Source organism: Atractosteus spatula, chromosome 8, assembly GCF_055471065.1.
Source record: "Atractosteus spatula isolate fAtrSpa1 chromosome 8, fAtrSpa1.hap1, whole genome shotgun sequence".
NCBI classification, from domain to species: domain Eukaryota; kingdom Metazoa; phylum Chordata; class Actinopteri; order Semionotiformes; family Lepisosteidae; genus Atractosteus; species Atractosteus spatula.
In genome coordinates, this window is record NC_142713.1 from 21,197,927 (window position 1) to 21,205,919 (window position 7,993).

Consider the following 7,993-nt stretch of genomic DNA (forward strand, 5'->3'; position numbering starts at 1 on the left):
GAAACAGGCACCAAACTTTATTTCCAATAGTATCTTTATTGATGTTAATCATGCCAGACATTATAATCTTGTCAAGAAATTCTAAAGATGCATGTATTATACCTCTGAGCTCTTAAAGTAAGAGAATTATATAAATATATATTTATAAAATAATTGAATTTTATTTTGCCTAACGTTTGATACAAGCAAGAGGTCATTCTGTAGCAAGATGGCATATCATAAAGTGTGAAAAATGTAATGAATCTGGACCTCTCATTTTACTTTGCATTATACCATACAAAGTCTACCATAAACTCTTTTTAAGAGGAAATCAGCTGTGAGTTATTAACCCATTGAAGGGGAAGAGTTTTTAAATACTGAATGTTGACATAAATATATATACAGTATATTATTAGAAATATATTAATAAAAAATACATATTAAAACAAATTAAGTCCATAAAAAGAAGACAAATGCTCTTCTGAAGCAGTGCAGACCACTGGTGTGGGCTCTGTATTGATAACTGGCAGGGAATGGGTTAAAATCTCATGAATCAGAAGACGTACAGTATATTGGAGAGCAAGCAGGTAATGTCACAATGCTCAAAGCCTACTTCTGCAATTTTCGTGCTGCAACAGTGAAAAATGCCAACAAGTCATTTACATGTATTTACAGGCCAAATTATTAATATTAACTAATACATGCCCTAATATAAAAAATACATTTAATAAAAGACAAAAAGGAATGGTTTCATGTTCCTAACACTCCCAGGCAAAAGCTGTTAACATAGTTAAATGAGTAAAACATGAATTTTCAAGTGTAAAACAAGCTTTATTAAGTTCTGAAGATGGACTTTGTTCGGGTAAACAGGAGGCAAGGATGCAATCTGGTTTCCACTGAAACATCTCTTTAATCTTGGCTCTGGGCTTCAGTTAGCTAGTTTTTGGAACCCTTTTCAATGAAATCCATCTGGTACTTCTTCCTTTTTGCTGAGGACAGTGTCTGGAAGGGATGGATTTATACATTTGTTCCAATGGAAAAAAATAATAATTGGATGGGAGCTGGACTCTTTTTTTTCCTTTTTTGAACCACTTCATGAACATGCCTGATACATATCAATGCTTCAGAAGATGGTAAAATGGGTTTAAATGTGTGAATTATTGTTTAAGCCAATTTGCAAAAATATAATATCCAGTGTCTTTTTGTTTTTGCAATTTATGGTAGTTTTATTTCCAGCATAACATATTCATTTTATTTGTATACTGCTTCACTTGGAAAATGATTTATTTACATACGCTTTACAGTTTCCCACAGCATATTAAAGATTTATTGAGGGAAGCAGCTCATTCCCTGCAGAGGTATGGAGAATGTGGTTCGACAAGAATCTGTTTTTTGTCTTATCTTACTTCCCATTTGCACCTTTTATACACTTAAAGATTAGGTTTTTATACACTTATTAAGAATTTCTGTCATTGAAGCTTACTGTACATCTGGCCTTCTGTATTCACATACCACATTAATTATTCACAGAGAGAGATGAAGGCAGATGTTTTGTCATACAAAAAACTTTAAAGTAAACCATTTTCTATTGTCATGTTTTTCTCAGAGATTTTGCATTTTTATTTCAGTTCTTGCTGAGAAAAAAAATATTTCCACAGAACATTTGGAAAGTAAAATCATACAAAGCATAAACACATTACAAGAAACAATGTCAGTTGAAAAATGTCTCATAGTTGCTAATGGGTATCTGTCCACTGGCATAAAAGTTGAAAAACATGTAATGTATTGTGAAAGAAAAAAATATAAAAAGCATGTACATTTACACTTTTTTATATTTTTAAGGGTACCTGAAATACATACTGAATAAAGCACAGAAAATAAGCATGTTATAAATAACTGAAGTACTGTAATATACAGTACCATAGTTGTATTTCTTAAAGTTAAAAGTCAGTGCTTAAAATCACTTATTAAAAATTTAAAAAATTAATTAGCAAAACAGTATCCTAAACTGCAACATAATATTATGAGAAAATAAAGTCATGTGTTATCATATAATTCATAATTGTAATCCATCCATCCATTCCTAATTACTTTATCCAGTACAGGATTGCAGGGGGACTGAAGCCTATCCAGGTAATAAATGGGCACAAGGCAGTGCCTGATTTCCCATTGGAATTGGGCCTATGGAGTTTTTAGGGCCTACAAAGAAGGGAAACACTAGTGGCAAATGAAAAATAAGCTGAAACAACATGCTTGTGATCAACTCTTGGTGCTTTAAATCAACAATCATATGCTATCTAGCGGCTGTTCTAGAAACTGGAAGTATCCAAGTGATGGTTTAGCATTAGAATAGTGTAGCGCCCGCACTGTCGCTTTAGTGGCTGCACCTCCCCTTAGCTATGTGCCCCACAATACAGGCTGGACTTGAGGTCAGTGTGTCGACCGGAGATTGACCTCAAAGTGTAAATAGTGTAGTTTATGAGGAGCCATTGTAAATAGCTATGAAGTGTTTGCTGCTTTGTAAACTGAAGTACTCCTCCTTAATTCTTACCCTGTGTGTGTGTGTAACCCCTTCAAGGAGTTTCAATCTCTACCTGTCAAAGTCCATGGGCAGAGGTAAATAAATGTGTTGTTGCCAGCACATCAGGGGTGTGTGAGCTTCATTCTCGGTCATTACAATAGTTTAAAGTGCATCATGTCAATTGACGTGACTCAATTTGCGTTTACCCCTCGTTTTTTTTACATTTCGGCATGAGAGTGCCTAGGGCCTACGAACACCAAAATCCTGCCCTGGCACAAGGTAGGATACACCCTGGACAGGATGCCAGTCCATCACAGAACCCATCACAGCACACACAGAAACAAACACAAGCTCACACCAGGGACAATTTTCCAGAAACCTTTCAACCTACCAGCATGCTTTTGGACTGTGGGAGAAAACTGGAGCACCCAGGAGAAAACCACACGAACGCAGGTAGAACATACAAACTCCAAACAGATAGTACCCAGCTAACTTTAGCATAAAGTCTTTTGCACCAGTATTTATAAAAGGTGAACAATAGATGTTCTTTCTGAGAAGATTATGGGAAAAAACAATATCACAATGGGAAATAAACAGTATAGGCTTATGACTCAAAATACAAAATATACTGATGGAAAAAAGAAACGTAACATTTTCTGGAATGAGAATGCTATAGTTACAGCTTATGTACTTTCACAAAAAGTTTCAATTTGTTTTAAGCCCTCTGAACAGCAATACAGCTTGTGCAGTGAGGCATTGCAACTTGCCGATCACACGAAAGCTTGTTAGGTGCACTTTTGCACAATGAGATCCAGGTAGAACAATGCCTGATCAAGTCACCTTTAAAAAGGCCTTAATTCAAAGCTTAGGTCACTGCAAGAAAATGGCCACACTTAGTCAGTTTTCTGTGCATTCCATAATGCCTGGAATGTCACCAGAAGCAAGGGAGAGGGCCATTGGCATGCTGCAGGCAGGCGTGTCATGTGCCAGCATTGCCAGACACTGTGGAGTAGGCCGCTCCACTGTGTCCCGACTGCAGAAAAGGTTTCAGCAGAATGGCAGGACTCTATGCAGACGGTATAATCCGGAAGTAAGTGAAGAAGGACAACGGGGAGTAGACTACAAGGATCAGGGCAGGTTGACAGACAGGTGCGTGTGACAACAGTGAACTGGTGCTCGGGGAACGTGGCCAAGGCAGACAAGTCCAAGGAGTCCAGGGGGTAAATCCGGGGCAAAGTCCAAGGTCCAAAACTGGGTGATCCATCCGAGACGAAGCAACACAACGTTAAAAACTGGAACAGGATCTGGCACAGGGACAGGGAATAAAAAAAGGATGACGAGGCCAGATGCTCTGAGCCCTGGACTCAGATGGTCAGGACACCATGATGAAGCCTATGCCGTTGGGTCACTCCTGCTGAGGTAGGTGGGCTTCAGGCGTCCATCTCCCAATGCTGAGCCCAGAATAGCGAGAGTGCTAGGCTTAAATAAGGAGGGGCAGGATGGGGGTGCAGGTACACGTAATCAGCAAAATAAGAAAGAGCCAGAGCAACCTTAAGAGGAGGGATTACGATCATAACAAGTGAGACTCCTTTCTGCTGGCCTTAGAGCAAGATGAACTGTCAGAGGCCCTCTGCTCACACCTCCTAGACATCACACCGAGCTGGTTGGGTCATACAGAGGCTGTGATGGACTTGTCAGCAGTGGCATCAGGTCCTCTTCACAGATGAGTCACTCTTCAGCCAGTTCCACCCAGATAGGAGGGCCAGAGTGTGGAGGAGGAGGTGTTGTGTTTCTTTTTTCCATCAGAATATATACTGTAGCTGTAGACAGTATAAAAGGCAAACATTACAGAAAGATGGCAGAATCAAGTCATCATCCTAAAAGTGAAGCAAAATCTGTCATTTAAAATCAAGAATGAATAGCTACAACATGGTTCATATTAAAAAAAAATCTTTCTGGAGTGATTGGTAAAATCACTCAAGGTCTCAAAGTATAGAATCTACAGACTGATCTGGCCATTTGCTGTCAGTTCATAAAAACAGTTCATTGAGTACAGTATCAATAGACATAGATAAAAATAAATCCATAGGAAATAGTCAAAACAATTAGCATAGTATGCACAAATGGAAATATTATTTCTCCATATTCAAATAGTATCTGCTTCAACTTCAGTCCAGTTCAAATACTTTGCTCATGCTACATTCATTTTGAATGTGATTGTAAAAAAACAGACAACAGGTGAGAGATTTAGGCTAAGGTTCAGGATGATGACTGAAAGGAAACAGAGGAAAAGACAGCACACAGGGAAAAAATTCTCAAGAGCTGCATATTTTTAATGTTAATGGAAAGAATAAAAGACAGGAAAATAGTTCCACAAAGACTAAACAATTAACCTTTTTTGCAGACTTTACTGATAGCGGTGAGAGATTTCAACTGCCAATAACTTGTAGCAAGTGGAAAATATGACCAAGGTAATGGATTATGCAATGTGTTGAATGTGGGAAATTTGTTTAAAGAATCCCATTAATATACAGTATATATAATTTAAATTCAATGATAATACTGAAAAGGCTAGACAAGGTGCAAATAGTCCAAATAGTCTAATTTTTAAATCATCTTGTATGGACAGTGACTTGTGGGTTTTCACTGAATAGGTCATAACCTAAAACAATAAAGGTCAAATGATTGCACTGTAGTGTTTTTTTAAGCAAAAAAGGGACATAAAATCAAGCATAACCTGCACTTGAATACCAAGGCTCAGAACAGCTTCTGTCACACCACACTTTATAAAGTTTTTAAAATGCCCACCAAATTCTAAAATAAGAAATTATTAAGGGTTTTCTTAGGAACACTGTAAGAAATAAATCCCCTTAATCTTAACCATGATCTCAAATACTTTGTTTTAATTCAGCAGTTTGTGCGATTATCCGAATCCATGACAGCTCTTTTAATATTTTTCCAAGCAAGCCCATATACAGTACAGTATGTGAGCTAAAACAGATGCCTACAGTGGTAGATTGTGAATTCTTTGTGATGGACAGCAAGCATCTTCCTTGTAATTGCGTATGCAACTTTTATCATAAACATAACATTTTAAAGTGCAATCAGAATAATAATTGAAAGAGTTGTCCTTTTTACTCTAAATTTTATATTATTTAAATATTATATTACCTATAATAGGAGTCTGCCAGATTAAACCCTAGCTCACTGCAACCCTGTATTGGACGAAGGGGATATTGAAAATAATGGATGGATTTGATTAAAATAGGTGTAAAATGCAAGACTGCTAGTATCATTGTTTCTTTTAATACATTTTTCTCCATTTTCCAAGGTAATGAAATACACAAGCCATTCTATATTCTCACACTAATAACATAAAACCCATTCAATTTAAATCCAAAAAGCATAAACTTGTGTTATCTTCTGAAATATACCATTATGTAACTGTGGCCTCATTTAGATATGTTTTTTTCTTTTTATTAACAAAGAAAAACAAATTAGCCTTGGTGTAATTAAAAGAATATTGTTTTTACAATGCTTTCTCTCTCTCTCTTTTCTCTCTTTTTAAAACCAAATCCTAACTGTTGAAATAATTTAAAACAACTTGTTTTGATTCACAATACAATAAAAACTGTTTTATTTCATTCTGTTTTTTATTACATCTCAGTGTTTTTTTTTAAATGATTTTTTTGTTTCTTAAAGAATAAGAATTTTTTCAGGACTTTCAGACCTCAGGCATTAAATGTCATGATATCTTAAGCAAAATGTTCCAATTAGCAACATTTCAATGGGAGTCTCATTATTGTATACTATAAGAGAAAAGTCGCTAACTGGTATACATTTGTAACACACAGGATTAAAAATATTTTAATGTATTGTTAATTGTAAAAACAATTGGAACTATTAATACTTTCAAAGAAAAATATTAATATGTTATGCTCTATAATAATATTTTACCAGAGGAATAACAATACTCAAGAATTACATGAATTTGAAAAATAAATTGTGTTTAGACATGGAACACCATTTGTTTCCAACTGTGGCCCCAAAGACAAGCAACATTGGCAACATTTGAAAGAGGAATAGATGAGGTAGAGGAATGGGAGCTAAGGAACAGGGAGTCCCACCAAGTTATATTGGACACAAGTGCACACGACAGGAGAGAGAGAACATTTTGAAGTATGCCTACTAAGCAAGAGATGGGACGCCAGATAGAACTGGGTCCAAGAAGGTGGAATAACTGACAGCAGGTGCTTAAAGATTGGAATTTGGACCCGAAGCCGCAGAATGGATTGGAACTGAGTTGCATAGGATGCTGGGCACAGAGGTAGAATCTTTGGAAGAGAAAACAGAAATAAGGTTATAAATTAAGGAATGTTAATTTGGTTAACCTGGGGTCTGAAGCTCAGTTGGTTGATATTAAGGAGAAAGTTGAATATTTTGAGCAAAAAGAATTTCCTGATGTGGGGGATGGATGAGTAGGTCACTGAGTGATGTTGAACAACTGAGAAAGAGAAAAATGTGGAATGCCTGCTAACTGAGCGGAGGTTAGGACGTCAGACAGACCCAGGGCCAGGAAGACAGCAGGGGCTGAAAGAAGAGGAAAACAGGGTCGAAGACACCACAAGTGATGATTTTGGACCATATAGGACACCAACGACAGAGATTGAGGAAAGAGTGGGAGTTAAGTTGAGTATCATTGAGAAAGGTTGTGAACCTGAGACCAGAGTTGATGAAGACTTTGGAAATGGGAGCAGCAAAGGGCAAATGAGTAGACATAACAGTTTGGCTGAGGATGAAGCTGTCTGAGATTGAAAAGCAGGTGACGAGACAATGAAATGACAGAAGGAAAACTTGCAGGAATATGTTGTAAATTTAATAGGTTTCATAATGAGATCACATACTCGGCTGTAAATGCAGGGCACCAGACTTTCCGTAGACTGTCCTTTACTCAGGTATCCCTCCAACAACCCCACCCTGTAGCGATGCGCTGGTCAGGACCCTATGCAGACGGTATAATTTGGAAGTAAGTGGAAAAGGACATGGGAGGGAGACGATGAGGAACTGGGCAGGTTGACAAACAGGGGGGTGTGGTGACAGTGCACTGGCGCTCGGGGGGGCGTGGCCATGGCGAACAAGTCCAGAGGAATCCAGGGGGTAATCCAGGGAGAAATCCAAAAGTCCAGAGCCAGGTGATCCATCCAAGACAAACAAGACAAGGTTCAAAAACCGGAATGGGATCCGGTGCAGGGATGGGGAATAAAAATGGGTTAACGAGGCCAGGCACTCCGAGCCCCGGACCCAGATGCTCAAGATGCGGTGGTGAGGCCTATGCCGTCGGGTCACTCCAGGACCCGCTGGTAGGCGGGCTTCTGGGCGTCCATCTTCCATTGCTGAGCCCAGAATAGTAAGATCATCTGGCTTAAATAAAGAGGACCTGGATAGGCGGCAGGTGCAGATAATCAACTAAAATAAGAAACAGCCTGAGCACCG